This window comes from Cyanistes caeruleus, chromosome Z, assembly GCF_971803275.1.
Source record: "Cyanistes caeruleus chromosome Z, bCyaCae1.hap1.1, whole genome shotgun sequence".
NCBI lineage: Eukaryota > Metazoa > Chordata > Aves > Passeriformes > Paridae > Cyanistes > Cyanistes caeruleus.
In genome coordinates, this window is record NC_141732.1 from 16654595 (window position 1) to 16672856 (window position 18262).

General features: G+C 34.4%; 1 protein-coding gene across 14 annotated transcripts in view; it reads right to left on the reverse strand.

Annotated features, from left to right (window-relative positions):
* Positions 1–18262, reverse strand: part of MEF2C (myocyte enhancer factor 2C) — a 127704-nt gene that overhangs the window by 75518 nt on the left and 33924 nt on the right. Inside the window, exon 1 of one of the 14 annotated variants that reach the window (XM_086868741.1) lies at positions 1528–1730. The exons of the other annotated variants lie outside the window; for them this stretch is intronic. The gene's annotated coding sequence lies outside the window, so the exon portion shown is untranslated. Of the gene's footprint in view, positions 1–1527; positions 1731–18262 lie in introns of those variants that run through there. 14 annotated transcript variants of the gene reach the window in all.

Below are 18262 nucleotides of genomic sequence, written 5' to 3' on the forward strand. Positions count from 1 at the left end.
CAGGCCAGCTAATTTATTTCTGAAGGGAAAACAATTTTGTGTTTTGGCAGCAGAGGTGATAATTTCCCCCATTGTGCAACTAAGATGAACATTTATTAAAGTGTTATTTGTTATATAATAGTTGCCAGCTACTTTAAATCCAAAGTTCTTAACATTATTCTTTAAGAATATAAATTAGTAAAAGTATTACTGAAGATACTTGAAGGAAACACTAGTTTTTAAGCACTTCTCCCTCATTTTATTTAAGGGCAAATTGTAAATTGTTCTGCAAAGGATTTATAACTTGCAAACATAAGTTTTTTTATAAAAACAGAACAATGGAGGTAGATGACAATTTAAGAATGTTCTGAAAAATATTTTCACAATATTTAGTAATGCATGAGCTTTACAATACTGTAAACAGAGCTAAGGAGATATTTACAGAGCATATAAAAATACACAATACAGAAAACATATTTCATAAAATGTTATAACCAACATAATTAATTTCTATCATATCCAAAATATTTTTGACAATAAGGAAGCCCATGGAAATAAAAAAAAATACAAAAATTAATTAATATAGTATAAGGTAAAAGACAAAAGTTTCCCATTTATAATCTTGATTTATCATATTTATATATTTATATATTTTTTAATAGAATAGCACAAAGGTTTTTGAAACACAGAATAGGAAAAAGAAATTCAAACAATTATGAATTTGTATGTTCTTTTAAAGTTTTTATATTTGTTCCATACTGTAGTAAAGATATTGTCCTGGAAGTAAAAAAATTTGTAAATTTAAAATGGAGGCCAACATTTCCTCATTTATTCTAAACTTATAGTATCTCAATCGACCTGATAAATTCTCACAATATATTACATAACACTAAGCTGATATTCTGGTCATTTAATCCTTTATTTGGCTCTGATTCAAAGCTACTGAGGCAGAAAAGCTAGATCTCACTCTTTCTGATCGTCAATTCTCTTTTGATTTTCTTAGCATACATTAAACTTAAATCTGCTCAAGTGTTTTATCATGCTAAAAAAAAATTAACGAGTAAGCAGTCTGAGTTTTCTAGCTTGCCACTATGATGTAATTAATCTGTCGGGCAAAACAAATGCTCAGGTATAGTACTTACTATATTTCTATACATTATTATCTTTTTATATTATTTTCTGGGCATATTTGTATATCATTACTATAGTGGAGAACACAGAACATGGAACAATTAATACTGTAAATATAACAAAATATAGACTGCAAAAATTCTTTCCTGCTTTTTATCTTTGAAAACAATAGCTTCTAACTGCTTAAAAAGATACAAAGTTTGTTGGCCATATTTGCAACAACAAAAAGTTAAAAGAAGGTCAAAACTTTGAAATTAATTTATTTTGTAAATGTATTTTTAAAAGCATTTTTCCAAACAAAGTTAGGAGACAGTCTTATCTGATTTTCAGTGTTGACAAACAAACCCAGTCTATTTTTAGAAATGGTTTTACATTTCCTTGGATTGGGTTTGTTTCCTGTTTTTCCTATAGTCTTACCTCCAACACAAAGCACAAATTAGAATGGTATTTCCCATGCACATGCAGGACTCAAAAGAGTCTAACAGGCTTTATCTGTAGAAGCAAACCCATACTCTAATCCACAGCAAATGCACGTGGAACAACTTCCTTTCCTTCCATTCAGCTGAGGCCAGTGGTACTATTGGATTACAGCACTGTATGCCTAAGCTTCTGCTCACTGCAGGGTGGAAGGTCAGGGTGGGCAGATTAGAGCAGCTGTGCCTGGTTAGTGAAGATGAGCTGCTCTGCAGATGAAGATGCTGATGCTGTGTGAGTTCAGAAAAAAAAATCACTTAATACTGAGAAAACTCTGCTAGGAAGGATAGGAATCAAAGTGGAAGAGCAGTATGTTGAATCACTCCCACACACTTATCAGTTCCACATTTAAGACCAGTCTTAAAACAACAGCTTTTACAGACAGTTTAAAGTCGGAATCTTAAAATTCCTGTGATCTACACAAAATTATCTTAAAGTAATTCATGCGAGACTTGATCACGAGAATTTTCTGTAAAACATATAATTAGGTCATCTGTATGAAACATATAATTTGCAAAGAAACATAAATTTGCTTCCATGGGCAGTGAGTTAAGTTTTCTTGCATGGATTAAAAAAAACCAGTCTTTCTTCCTATATGTTCTAGTTTGCATTTTGCTTACTAGACCAATTTTAAATACAAGTTTTTCAATTTTTTTAGCAAATTTATTTCCGTTGAAAAAACCCCCCAATTTCTACTATTCTTAGTAGTACTCAAAACAAATTGGTATGCCTGTGGTATTTCCCTGTATTCTTCTTAATACTTATTCCCTATATATTCTCTTACTCTTTTATACAGACACACAGACACACACACAAATATATATACACATACACACACACCTATCAACACTAAGTCCTTCAAGAGTTATTCTTACTATGTGTTAGCTCATAGCTCTATATATTTCATTAGTGCATATATGAAAAAGATAGCTGGAGTGATTCCCAATCAATGAAATTCAGACAAGTAAATCAAGTCATCTCATGCAAGGGCTATAACCTTTAAAGCCTGGTAATTTCCAAGTCAAACAGAATGTAAAGAACTCTGGAGACCAAAAAATCCCCATGACTGCTAAGGACTTCACCAGCACTCTCAATACCTTTTGAAAGTTTTTGTAGAACCAAGGATTGCAGTATTAAGTATTTAAAGTTCCTCTTAACTGGGAAATTGTTATTTCACTAACACTAAAAAAGCCGATTGATTAGAAAAGTTGAATGTACTACAAAAGTCAAATACGTCTGCAGGCTTCAATTACCCAAGAGAATCTTAAAAGGAGCTTTGTTGAAGAAGCTCCACCTAAAAGAAAACTTCCAGCTTAATAATATAGTCACGTGGAAACAAATTGCATTTAAAGAAATATGGAGTTAAAAGCTATTTTGTTATAATTTTCTGCATTTTTTTTTACAAAGCCAAGTAGTAAAAAAACCAACAAACAACCAAAACCAAAACAAACCAGACTGCTTAAAAAAAGAGGAACTTAATATTTGGCGGTCTTCTGCTCACTATATGATTTGGCAGAGTCAGTGGTAGCTGACAGAAGAGTGATCTGAGCCTCGAGAAGGGAAAAGAACTTAAGGAGAAATGCAGCAAATCACTTGACAGCTCCTGTCTCTCTTTTAAACACTGACACACAGATATATGCACACACATACACAGCCGCTATCCCTTCTCTGCAGCACAGAAGAATCTTGACAGAATGGCAGGAAGCACGCACAGAGCAGTCAGGGAAGGATATTATGTCAGCAACCACGAACAATAAAAGGTGTAAAGGTGCTTCCTTCCCTAAACTGTTCCAGAAGTACAAAATGGGAACCAAAACTGTCCACTTCCTTCTCTGAGCAGAACTGTCTGAATCTGCTCTGCTGCAACACCCAGACAGAGAATCCTTTGAGCAGTTACACCAGGAGAAATAAGGAGTATCAAAACACTACAGTAAAAATATTTAATTTATAAACAAGAACGCAGCCAGAGAAAAACCAAGTTAAAATGTGTTAGTTTATAGCATTTTCACGGTTGCTTTAAAAAAGTAAAAAACTTGTCATAAAGACGTCCCTGTTCCATTAAGCAGCTTACATATTGAATGGATTAATTAGGTTAAAACTGAAGAACAAAACAATTTTTTTTTCATTATGCTGATATAAGGATGTAAAGAAAAAAGCACTGTTCCCTTTTTCCTACCATTCTTATCTTGATATATAAAGAAACGAAATTTTTTTATGCAAAACTGTTCTCTCAAACAAGTTTTGAATCTGTCTAAAAATGGGAATGTACTGAGTAAGAATGCATCATCTACTTTTCTGATGAAACATTAGTTGCAAAAACATAACCATGAACACTGACAGTGAGGGGCACATATTTAGATAAAATGGTCACTCTGTTTCTGTAAAATCCTGACTGACTACGTTCCACACATTGACAGAGCTACACAGTGAAGAAACAGCTGGGCATACTACATCAAGTAGTATCATCAAGTTGAAGACATCACTCATTTTGGGTCTGTCACCTTGAGCTGGATATAGTTTAAAGAAATGCAGAGAAGGATGAAAATAATTATCCATCACATTATCTGACTGAGATCAGTTGACATTAAAGATAGAAGTGGTTTTTTACATTTACCTGGTGGTACGGTTGCATGGTCATAACAAAGGACGCAGTTTGGGCCTTATCAGAAGGTTATGATAAAATTATATATGTCATCACCATGGCAATATACCGGTAAAGCAGCAATGGTATGATCTACAGTATGTTTCTCCAGGCAGAAAGCCATGCAAAAATGAATCTGAGTCATCTTAAGCTTTCAAACATCTGTCGACAACATTCTGATTTAGAAATTAAACATAACCTACACTTATGTGTTTTGATCTTATGGGCATGCTGCCATATGAAAAGGTTGGAAGAGAGTTAATTTTAATCTACTAAATTTAACTCTCAATAGATCATGCATTCGGCTACAGGAAATATAAAACAAACATTTAAGCCATAATGGATATATTATAATAGATAAAGTACTAGAGACAGCTAGAGTGACAGTACATCAAATCAAAAAAACTGCACATAAAGAAAATATTTTTAATCTGTAACTACCAAGGCTTATTATCTTTTCAGTTATCTAACTTGGCTGCTGATTTATGGCATGAGCTTAATTCATAATGGAGGATAATTCCAGGGAAATGAAGTTCTGAACAAAGGCAGGAGTAAAATATTCTTGAAGTTTCAAACTACAAAATAATTCTCAAGATGTAAATTGTTACTTCGAATTTTAAGATAAAACTTAAATTATTTGATTTGAATTAATATTTCCTTAATTTTTCTACTGATTTTGAAAGTGTCTGCTGGACTCATAAGAGCATTTCAACTTATACTCCATTTATTAGTTTGTTTATGTATAAAGGATAGTAGAAGGCGTTTATTTTAAATCTGAACTTCCAGAGCTGTACCTTATTTGCTTGCTTATTTGTTTGTTTGCTTACATTTAAACATATGCCTAGTATAATGACAATGTAGCAATGAATTGCAGAAAATTCCTCTCTTGCAGCTAAGTTAATGGTTTCATCAATACTGTTCTATTCCTTGGAACAACCATGAGAATATTTTTAAATGTGATTTATTTTTTTTATTTTTTATTTGGAATGATACACTTCTGAAGACTCTTTGTAAGAATGCTTCAGACAGTTGTGGTCTATGTAGTTTACAACTCAAATACAGTACCAAATTATCTCACAGAGCAAGAACCTGTGCATCATGGGTGGAAGACTTCCTTGTTTCGCAAAGTTCCCCTGAAAAGATTTTTGGGGCAAACTAAGCATCATTGACAAAATAGCAGAGAAGATGATACTTCATAACGCTGGTCCTATTTCACTGTGCCACAGACCCTGTTTTTCAAGAGACTAATGCCGTCTGTAGCCACCTCTCTATCCAAGCCAATCCATGTCTGTATGAAAGGGAAGGAGTGACTTTAGTTTATCCTCCACAATATGTGCTGACAGACATCCATCCAGCACAGTGGTGGAAGATTTTATGAATATTACGTATTTGCTATAGCAAACCTGGTCATGCTGGTAATGACAGGAGATCAAAATACTTCCATGTGGTCATGGAATTTGCCACAGATGATGAGATCATTCCTTGTAGCAGTGCACCACAAGAAGCAACCACCAGATGAAAACTGATTGCTTGAACACCAGTAAGATATGCCTGCTATGCTTGAGGAAGAAAGGAAGAGCTGGCTAATTGACAACATTTCTGAAGATTGCTAAAATGGAGTATTTAAATTGTAAAGCAATTAATGCAGACACTAATGCAAATTTTAAGGAGAACAATTAAGTGAAATGTTAGTATAAAATCTATGCCTGTGAAGATTCAATTTTAAAACTATTATTGGGTGGTATTTCCATATATACCCATCACCCAAAAGAAAAAAAAAATAGAGTAAATAGTTTGAAGAAAATGTTTGTATGTTTATGATTAGGTTCATGATGTACCCTTAGCAGCTGGACAGACATAATGGGAGTCTGACCAATATATATGGAATAAGATCTAAGATCTATAAGGCACTTCAGACTGCCTCAAGCATAACAGTTTATTCAATTGGACACACTAATTGGTCTGAAATGGAAACAGTGGCTAGGAATGGGAACCTCACTTAAAATGGAGTAGGGAAATTGAACCACTGCAAATTCACCTAGGAGCCTTGTCAGTTTTGAGCTAGTAACTTGATCGGATTGCATTATATTTACTAGATGCATAAAAATATCATGAAAGGTGTTTTACCAATTCAGTCGGTCATTTACTGAACTAAAAAAAGAGGAAGCACTTCAGTGGTCAACAAGTGAAGAGGGTAGGATTTAGCACCTTGTGAGTTGAAAAGGTCTTGGAGCTACTGTGATTTGTGTCTCTTTGTATTGAAAGACATATTACACACCAAGTAAAATACTAGTGCTACATTTTGGGAGCAGTCTTCAACACAAAGGACTTCGGAGAGTGTTGGCTTTTTACAGGAAAATGTAAGATCTCTAGTGTTGTTATTGCATCACCTTAAAGTAGTCTCTGACTGTGGTTAGATCTAGATGTACAGATTTGTTACTAATGTTTTCATATGAGGAAGTCTGTGGAACTTAAATCCCCCAAACAGCTTTTCAGAATCAGGGGATTATTCCAGGTATTATTGGAAAAAACAGTATAATGCAACATAAAATCATAGTCTGAACTGGGTTACAAGTGCTTAGTAATGCCAGTTTCAGTGAAAGACAATTTTGGATTTCCTCTACTGAAGAAAATATGGATTAATTCTAAAAATGGATTATTTCCTAATCCTTTTTGATTACTTTCTGCTTATAATTTGCTGAAAGCTAGGGAGCTAGGTACATGCAACTAGACAGTGTTTGTCTAAACTGTGGTCAGTGATGAGTCTAGAAGCAATAGGTGGAATGGATATAGGATTCAATTAAATTTTGGATAAAATGGATGGACTTGTCAAGACCTACACAGGTCTCATCTCCTTTGTCTTCATCCAACAAGCTCCAGAGAAATTTTATACACCCTGATCCAGGATCCTTTTCTCATTCGAAGAATCCTCTGGAACCCAACAAAGGAGTTCTTTTTCTTACTGTAATCATGCGTATCTATAGTTTAACAACATAGCTGAGTTGTGCTATTCCAGGTTTGTGTTGCACTACCACTTCATCTCTGTGAGGAGGAACAAAGACTTGGATTGCAGAAACCTCATAACCAAATTTTCAAAAGGAATGTCTTACACATTTACAAATGAATAATTCTAGGAAGTTTTCAGAGAAAAGAGAAAACTTTTGGAAACAGTATTTTTGTGGCATAAATAAGTGGAGAAAACCATAATAAGAATCCAAAGTGTCTTTAAAATACCAAGCAAATAAATGACTGAGCACTGTAGTTGGTTCAAAGACTAAGCTGAAGATTAGGAAGGATCATCTAAGGAGGTTGAATAGGGGAAAAACTGAGGATGAAATTGCCATAAAACTGGGAACATGAATGTAGAAATTAAGAGAAAAAACCCCGAGATATAAATAAGTTCTTCATTATGAGAAAAACTTCTACCAGGAAACAGACTCTATGGAAATATTGTCAAGGGGTTAATGAAAGGAATCCTTCCCAACATAATTAAAATGAAACAAATTGCCAAGGTAAAGCTTGAATGAAAGTAAAACTATTACAGGTTTATGATGGGAAATATCTTGATGGGAAAACTGTATAAATATGTTGGGGTGGCATAAAATTCTTTTCTGGATTCGAAGTGTGACTTTATGATGTTACCATTTTAAGAGTAATTTGAGTAATGTCTGGAAGGTGAAAGACAGAAGTTATAGGATTATGCTGGTAAGCATAACTTCAGTGATCTTACAGTCCTGAAAATTTTTTTTAAAAAAAATCATAGTAAAGATCCCTATTTGGTATTATTTTGTAGAGGTTTGTAACTTGTGATGATAAGAAGAAGCTCAATATATAGAGACATTGGGAAAGAGCTCAGGTGATGGGATAGGGAACTCAAACATTAATATCTGATAATGGACCTCAGTTCTTGACCTTGCTGCATTTAGAGATATAATAAATCTTTGTAAATAAACAGAACTAAGGAAATATTTGAATTACTTATCAGTTTCCCTAACCTAATTGCAACAACCTATATAATACCATGAATTTGGCTAGCTACCCAAGCCAAAAATGGACAATGACTCTAAAGCATATCCCTTTATATGGTTCAGCTTCCTACCAGAGAAATTAAGTAATTAAACATAAAGAGTTTTCACAGATGTCCTAAGTCACAGAAATTCCATTAAATCTGTACAAACCTTTGGAATCCCATGGAATCTCTGTATGCCAGACTCTCAAGCTATTTGATAGCATTTTGCTGTATGATAACACCTACTCAGGCTTGAAAATTTTGATTGTAATATCTTAGATATTTTTAAATTTGTTTCTTGCTATTAGATCTTGTGTGATGCAATCAGCCACCCAAGTCCATCACTGATGCTCCAAAGATGGAAGGAGTCTCAGACAGACATGGCTTTAAATTTAGAGAATATTACTGGTTTCTGTATTACTGGTTTATATTTCTGCTCCTTTCAACTCATACCAGCATGATAACAGATCCACCACTAATATTGAAAAAAATAAGTCAGGTAAATTTTGTACAGAGTTAGTACCTAATGTAGACTAACAATTTTGGAAAAAATCAATTGGCTTTATGTTGCATAATTCTTGGCTCCTCAGTATACCTCAAACTGATCCTTTATTTCCAGCTATAGAAGATGGAAAATATTATCTCTGTCTAGAAATAATTTGTCTGTGGTGTTAGACCATTTTAGCTTCAATTATACTATCACAGAAACAAAAAGTTGGTTTTCTTATAGCTTAAACCTTAACACATAACTCATGTTTAAGTATTTTTATTAGTTTTTTAATGCAACTTAAGGTCAGTATACCCTTCATGTGGTAATTTCTCCCTTAAAGAGGTATGATTAGACACAGAGATGTTCTGCTCTTCTTTTTTGTATACTCAATTCAAGAAACACATTTTTTTGCTTTAATTCCTGACCTTTCCAGAAATGTCAGGAATGAAATATAGTTCTTCTGAAATGTAGACTGCACAACATTGTGGAGAGCTGCTAAGCTGATAACAGTTCATTCTTTTTGTATGAATGGTAATATGATAAATATGGGTATAAAAACTATGACACTCCCTGAATGCAACTGCTTGCCCAGAGACAGCTGCAGGCTTAAAATGAGGAGAAGGAAGAAGAAGGGGAGAAAAAAAAGCAAGGGAAATATATCAATCTTCCCAATGACCATGACAATTCAAACGTCTTCCAATCCCACTCAGATATATTTTTTTTTTTTCCCAAGGACAAAAGGAGATGAAATGTATGTCAGGTACCTAATAAGGCTAATAATAAAAAAGAAACCCCACACCTACATTTCACTGCAGAGAAGTGGGAAACTATCTCTGTGCAATATGTGTCCTTTCTAATGGCAAAGCTCATAAACTAGGACAGTTTCTTGCTGTTAAACATACAAAACACAGACAATTTACATAGAAACATGCAAATTCAGAATGGATTTGCTCTGAAAGAGGGGAAGAAAAGTAGAGTACAGCAATGAAACACAATTACAAAGAATTTAGAGTCCACTTGATAGGAAATAAACCTTGTACATATATTGCCTTGTGCCTCATGTCTGCAATTCAGCATGTCCAGGATGAAGCATCTATTGGAGAGATGGAAGGTTCTACTGAGAAATAAAGTATGTGGCCATATCTGTTAGTGTTAGTCTGCCATAAATCACTGGCTAAAGCTATATGCTTTCTACCTCCAGCCTGCGTCTTGACAAGAGGGATCTCTCTATGCTAGAAGATACAAACTAGATTCTCACTGGTTTGGAACTACGAAAATGCATAAACAGATGAAGCTGCTTATAAAAAAGGAAAGAGAACAAGGAATTTGCTGTGTAAAAAAGGTAAAAAGATGCCTCATGGGAGAAAAAAAGTTGTCAGAAATAACTGGCTTAAAATGTCTATTGAGTTGTCTGTGTTGCTCTGGCTTACTGGAATATTTTACAAATCTTATTTTTGTCCTTAGTGGTTAAAAACCAGACAGACAATATATAGATTTCTGTTAACAATATTCACATGAAAATAGAGAAAGAGAGAAATTTAAGATATACAACACACTGGGGAGTTATGCTGAGATATGATAAAGAGCTAAGAGAGCTGCAGCTTTGTATCTGCATTAGTTGCAAAGACATAAATAGCCTGGTCTAATATAGTGTGCTGCTCAGCCATATCATAGTTCATATTTAGTTTTTGAAAACTGTGCTAGGCAACTAATTTGTACTTTCCACATGAGGATTTCGTCTTCTAATTTTTCACAGAATTGGAGTCTAACAGCTCTAAATGCAAGACTCTTAAAAGCAAAATTTTTACTGAAAGGATGGTGTTTACCAGAAGTACATCTGCTTCTCTGTATAACTACAAAAGCCACAAGTGAGCATCACACCTTGCTTACAGAACCTCAGCTTTAACCGTTCCATTAGCACATGCAGTGGGATTTCTTTCTTTCTTGTATACAACGTACTGCATTTGACAATAGCCAATGCAAAAAGTCAACATCCTTGACAAATCTCAGTAAACAGGCATAAAATATTCTTAATTTGCAGAAGGAAAGTGGAATTTGCTTGATAGTCTCCATTCTATCTTCAATGAGCATTTTGTTTGTCTAATAGGATCACTGCCTGCATTGCTCATCTTACAGTTATCCTAAAAGCGTGCTGAAAAAGCAAAAACTTAATCAATACAAAGATACATTAGCTAAATCTTATTGTGACCATGAATGTACGTTACATTTCCTCTGAAATGGCACTTTTTGAGCTCTATTGATATGTAATATGATTTCTGATAAAATATATCCTTAGAAAGAGGCAGCTGTGGCAAAAGTATCAGGCAGCATAATTCAAAGGATTCAAGGTTGGGATGCAAACATGTCTGAGATCTGCTCCCTTTTCTGTCAAAAATATTTCATGTCACTTTCATTTTTTACTCAGTTTCTCTGCTGGAAATCTGGGGTAAGGAATCAGAGGATTTGCACTTGCAAATGTTCTGAGAACTAAGTACAGTGAATATTATGCAATAGAGAAATTCTGATGGCTATAATTCTCATCTGGAATAATCAACGAGTATGTAAACAAACAAAGAAGATAATTTAGAGTATTTAAAACCATATAAAAGCAATGTTAAGGGTAAATATTATGATCATAAAAATATTCATACCTATAGTTAAAACCACTAATTTCAGAAAGTTATAGTTACCTTGTATACCTAACACATTTATATATGCCTGTTGCTGTAGTCGTATCTTCCTTTATGCTAATGTGTATCTTCTTGAAATAAAGATATTTGATGGTACTGTCATATAAGGTCCATTATGGTACACAGCAGATACATCAATTTCCTCTTTCCTTCTCTCTCTTACAGCATCCTAATCAACCTAATTAAAGCTTAGTTCATTTGAAATCTCAGATGACAATTTGCTTAACTCTATCCCACTGTGGTCTTTTTATAAAGAGAATTAAATTTGATCTTCTGACAGCAATTATTAAATGATCCCAACTGGCCCCAATTAAGACACACGGCTCACAGGCCTCAAAATCCAATAAAGTACCAATCCCTGTCTTTCACATGTATATCTCCCTTTATCTTGTTTTATTTTCTTAAAGCCAACTAAGCTCATATTAGCAAGTAGAACTGAATGTCGTTTGTAGATTTTTTTCAAGACACTTCACTTTCACTGACATTCTGAAATAGGAACAAAACATTCAAAGTCTTAATTTTCAAACCTCTCTCTAATTCAATTCATCTATCTTTAATGATCTTCACTCTGCTGCATATGACCTACATATGCTCACTTGTAAAATACTGCTACACAAAAAGCGGTGACTAGAGAAACATATTAAACATCTGTGGTCTGAGTTTTGCACTGCTTAAAGTTCTCCTTATAGTAATACATCTCTTCTGTAAGCATTTTCACTTGGTTGCCACCTCTCCACTGCCAAAATTCAAAGAAATATGGTGTTCATGTAAATTCTGAGGTTAACCTTTTTTACTTTTAATTTCTGATCTAATTTTTCCACACATATTCAGTGATAATCTGTGAAGAAATATTTCCATGATTTCACATAAAGGCAGGTAGCCCTAGGATTTGGAACTCATTGATTGTGTGGTACTCCAGGGAAACAGCTGAATTAAAACCACTCTCATGAGACTGAAGTAGCTTCCATACACATCTGGCTCTTGTTCTAAACTTTAACACCTGCTTTGAAATTTAACCCCCATCTTTTCTCTGAAGAACAAATGGGACAGATTTATCTAATGCCATTTGGTTCAGGTCAAAGCTAAGCTGTGTAGTGTTCTGCTAAATTAATTGCAGTGTAATTGATCTTGTTTGACACAGTTTTATGATCAGGCTGCTCTCTCACTATTAAAATACATAAGATTTCATATTTCTGCACATTCACCCTAAGAACAGCTTTGAATACAAATATTAAAATACAGCACCCTTTTTTTGTCTCAGTATTTCCTATGAATCACTGTATAAAATACAACAAGGTGTCCAAATATCATCAAAAGATTAAGTACAAAAAAAAAAAAATGCAGCAACTTCCATTGGGGTTACTTTTTTTTTTCCTGAATTTCCTTAATTTACATACTGAATATATGTAGTCATGATTTTCCTAAATATAAAAAAGACACTAACTTTCAGTGCAAAATTTTCTTTACTAACAGGAAGATGTGCAAGTTTATGTAAAACAAAATTGGACATGTTTCCTGTTGAGCTGGGAAATACACTTTTTTTTGGTAAAAATTAAAAAAATTAAAGTGAGGCCAACCACTTCACAAGTAAAAATTTTTTTCTCTTTTTTTAAACTTGCAAATATTACATTCAAGAATTAAAAAAACAAGCTAACTTCAAAAAGCAGGCAGCATTTTTGCTTCTGGAAATGCTATACGACACCATTAAATGAATGTCATAAAGCTGAGAATTTCCAATACGGCATTGAAATTTCTGAATATTAAAAAATATTTCAGTGTATTATTAATTGTTTCTCATTGTATTCTACTAATCCCATATACGATATTAGTTTTAGCTCTTTTGCTAAAACCAGTGAACCTTGTAACAGATTTAGTGCAAAGAGCTGAAAATATCCTGTGGAAAAAACAGTACAGAGATCAAATCAACTCAAATCCTGCCATTACTCAGCACGGCAGTGACGTGCAGATGTTTGTAGTGGTTAAAGAAGCCAGTGGGGGCTGGAAACTCTACATATTCAACTCCAACATGATTGCAATTGAACCTCATCAAAGTAAGAGCTCATAATTTGTCACAGAAAACAGCCAATTAACATATGTTAGAAAAAAGCTCCCATAAAGATAATATATGATTAACGATCCAATGCAGCTGTCATAAATCAAGTCTGAACTTTAAAAAGAAGTATTAGCCTGGGTTTCTGAATGTTTACATTGACTGTATTTTTAAAAAGCTACAAAGAAGCAGCCCCTAGTAATAGTGCGTCCTCCAGGTTTGTTTTGAGAGATCCGGCATTCTTTGCAGTTCTGGCTGTTCTGCTATAAATAGTTAAGACCTTTGTCAAAACACAATGACTATTTTGTTTTAGTGCTGTTTTAAAATGCAGACCTTCACTGTGAGCAAGGTGGCCTTCATTGATGTACTTTGCTGTCAACACAATCCCCTGAAAACACAGCTTCTCCTTATTGCTACCAAAAATGCATTGTAAAGATGTGCATTGTAGCCTCAGGGCCAGGACTGTGATCCTGGCTACTCAAATGCATGGCCCTGAGTGAAACCCCAGCCAGTCCTGTTATTTCATATTTCCACTGCTGAAAATTAAATCTGAATGCTGCCTGCAACCATAATTTTTATAAAGAAAATGATTTTAAATAGTTTACACATATATATGCATGGAAAGCGAAACCTGTTGCTTTATTAAGACAGAGCACTGACGGTGATGCCTAATCTGAACAGCTATCTTTACTCCTCATATTTTGCACCAGCAATATTTTAATTCTTGAAACACTGCATAAATAAGCTGCTGGTTTTTTTACAAAGTATTATTCATTTTTCTTCCTGCTATTATTTAGGATCCCATGTGGCAATGAGTAAACTCTGAAGTAACTTGAATAGTATGTTTTTTGTATGTGTGTGCATATATGAGAGTGTGTGTCCTTGTCTTGACATGGTGTTGTAAAAGGAAGTACTTCCTCTTTTCTGTTCGAAAGAGATCCAAAAAACCCAGGGTTTTGAAACTCAATTGTCTGACTGGACATTAGTCAATGTATTTTTAAAAATGCTTAACTCCTGTTCAGTCATGCATGGTTAAAACTGGACAAATTTTAATTGGCGCTAACAAAGAATAATATTTTGGCAATAGTAGAAGTGAAGTGAAATGTGATGGTTTTTAAGGACCTTTTCTCACCTTTTGAGTCTTTCAGGGATTCAGAAATGCTGTTTCCATTAATCTTACAGGCTGGAGTTTCTGTCATCAGCACAAAGTTAATTCTCTTAAACCAGAATTTATTAGATTGTTACAAAAGCATCTGGTGACTACAAAGCTATGGATTCGCAACCCTTGAACTGGCAAAGACTTTTGAATATGCTAAAACTTATCTTGCTGAGAGTTCAAAAGGAAAACCTAAGTGTTAGAAGTTACTTGTGTGAGCAAGATTGTCTCAAAAAGATCAAAAGCACAAATCAAAATATCAAAAGATATTTCTGAGACATTTACATACAGCAAAAATTGATAGTATTGACATTCGTCATGTCACATTATGTAAAAAATATAATCATTATGAATCACCATGTCTTTTAACAAAACATTGTGAATAATATTCGGGCTATGCTGCTTTTTTTTTTTTTCCTCAGGAGTGTGTTCATTGATTCCCAAGCAATCAGTAACATTTTTGATTAAGATCTCAGAAACAACTGAAAATCCCAAGGCTTCTCTACTACTGAAAATTCATGGCTTTTACTGTCCCCAACTAATAACAGTAAACTATACAGCCTCAAGCAAAAGAGATTAATTTCAATTTTGCAATGAACAGAAAAAAAGGCTGGACAAAATACATTCCATATCTACTAAACAGACAGATTATGTCTATCTGTTATTAATAGATGTTATGTCTGTAACTCACTTCTGGCCCTAGAGAGAATTCGAGGTGAGCAATAATATTCAAAGGGCAAAACAAGCAGTACTTTGCAAATGATACAGTAAACTAGAGTCAGATGATAACTGTATATTTATTTTTATACTTTTTTAAAATAAAACCACATTTTGGATAAGACAGATCCAAGGTTAGCGTGTCTTCCTGATGATAATCTGCTTTAAAATATTCTGCTAACAGTAGGAGCAGAATAATTGAAACAAGTTCATGTATGGAAATATTGTGTCAGAGATTGTAAACCTAAATTTCAACCTAGGCTGCAAACTTAAATTTCCTCTCTTTGTAGGTAATATGAAGATAATTTTGCAACTAGGTCATGGATAAATGACCAGTAAGTATCCGTGCACTGCTATTAAAATACGTATTTTCCAAGAAAATGTATCAAATTGTGGTTTATTTATCACAATATATCCAGGTAAAAAATCTCCAGCATTCTCTTTTTTACATCAGATATAACAAATGATGCATCATGAAATACTGTAAGTACATTCTTCCTGTTCTCAACCCATGTTGTGCTGCAAAAATGAAAACTATCTGGGTCACTAATGGCTTCTACTAAATGGAGATGTCAACAACATGCTAAAACCTAATTCAAGATGTTTTTACAATTATTTCAAAATTCAGAATGCTTGCAAACAGAGTTCATGAAAATAATTCCCATTTCCTGATTGCTTCTGTGCATATGAAATTCTGTTGGAATTTTATTGATTTTTACAAGCTGAGGCTTTGGAAAAAAAATTGAGAAATTTTGTCTTAAATGCCCAAGACCACTTCAATATCAAAGCTGCAGACTCTAAATGGCCTTAACCCACATATCTCTATGGCATTATCCCATTTAAATAAAAGAAAAATATGCTATTGCTTCTTAGTCTCTCCACTAAGTCCACTGGTTGGCTCTGGAGAGGAGAAATGTGTTGCCACGATGTGGAAGGCTCTAAGTCCTCACATCACAGCAGTGTTGTACAGTAATGAAGCATCTCAAAAATTAAGCACAAAACATTCATCATAGTCATCATCATCATCATCCTTTTACTCTCCACGTGCCATGTTAATACAAAGGAGTCAAAGGCTCCAATTTTGCAATTTTGCATGAAAAAATAATAAAATACTTTGAATGTATACAAGCATAGTACAAGGTCAATAGGACCTTCAACAATTACAGCTTTTGCTGTTAAATTTCCTAAATAACTGAGAATTTTGAGATCAAATTACTGGGATACTTTGGCTACTATCATGTTATTTTAATCATCAACATTTTCCCACACCAGCTCATGGATTTACTTTTCAACCCCAGCACCCTGGGACAACAACCAGCTGATCTATTTACAGTGTAAGAAGCTTGGTTGCCATTTTTTTCTTTTTCTGGGTTATAAGTTTAGTGTGGTTTTGGGGCTGTATTTTCAGGTTAAAGTCTTCGCTTTTGTATTTTTTTTGTTTGTTGTCTGTTAACCTTTGATGTTAGATTCCCTGATAATTTGATTCAGCTCACAGACCAGTTTTTTCAGAGGAGAACCATGCATTAGTAAGTCTGTAGCTCCTGCAGAAACGTCTTGCAGGGATAAATAGAGCTTGCAGCAAATCTGCATGAGGTTGTTTCTGGAAATTGTTCTGCTGCATGATTCTGTAGTAATAACCACTGATAAGATATATGCAAGAATTTATGGTATGAATTCAGGTGTGTACAGATTGGTAGTTGTCATTCTTATTGTACAGTATCTTGTCTGCTAAAAAAGCATGGAAACATGACAATGTGCATTCTTTTGCAAATTTAGCTAAGCCACTGCATCACCCATTTTCTTTCATCAGTCAAAAATACACTGATCATGATGTATAGTGTCATGTCCATGGTAGGCTGGTTTTATATGGATCTAAAGCTCACTCTGCTCAGCTGGGCTTATCTGATAAAAAAGCCGAAGAGCAGCATGAAGAGAGTCTGACTACCTGGAACACTATAAGGACACAGTTTCCAAATTAAGCAGTCTTTGCACCTGCCATGGACAAAGCATGTTCTGTATCAAGACAGATATGCATACAGGAGAGTAGTAATTGCTTGTTTCCTAAACCCTAAGTCAGAACCATGCTATGCTGCCTTGTAAGAGGGTGGGACTACACGTTCATCTTTTAAGACTTGTCAGCCTCAATCAAAGGGGTGTCAAATACTCTTGAGCTGTATGGTGTATGTACACCTGATTAATGTAAAAGTCACTTCCCCAAGGTCTTAGAGTCAAACCAGCATGTGCTGTGATCCTGCTGATTCTCACAAACTAATCAGGGTCGATCAGGGTCAGATTTATATTTTTCAAATTCCTTAGGACAGGGACAGTATCTTCCCATAGTACAAAAAGTAACAGGGTAAATAATAGGCCTCAAGTCATAAGACTCCAAACCTATACAGGTAATAAAGATATTTCCACCAATGATGTTTTAAAGGCACTATGCTAACAGAAAAGAATGTGTTACTAATGAATTAAAACCAAGATCCTGATCACTAGGAATGTTAATGATACCAAATTATTTCCATAGTGATTTTCATATTGATGCCTTGAGAAGGCTGACTTAGAACAGAGGCTAGACAAGAGTTAAGAATAAAGTAGGTATTTATTGAAAGGCCTTAAAGAGCACACTTTGGGCAGGACAAGAGCCTGGCCAGGGCTACACCCAAGATGGACCGAAAATGGTCACAAAATGCATGACTGGTCACAAGGTCTCACATTCTTATAAGTTTTGGTCCATTTGCATAGTGGGGTTAATTGTCCAATTATGGACAGCTTCAGGTTATGAAGTCCTCTCCTTGTTTTCTCTCTTCAGTCCAACACTGTTTATGCTTTTGGGCCTGAAACTTGCAATGATTGTCCTTGGTGTCCAGCTGGAAGAGGAATTGTTTTGTCTACCTACTCTGTGAAGAGAGCTCACTGGCACTT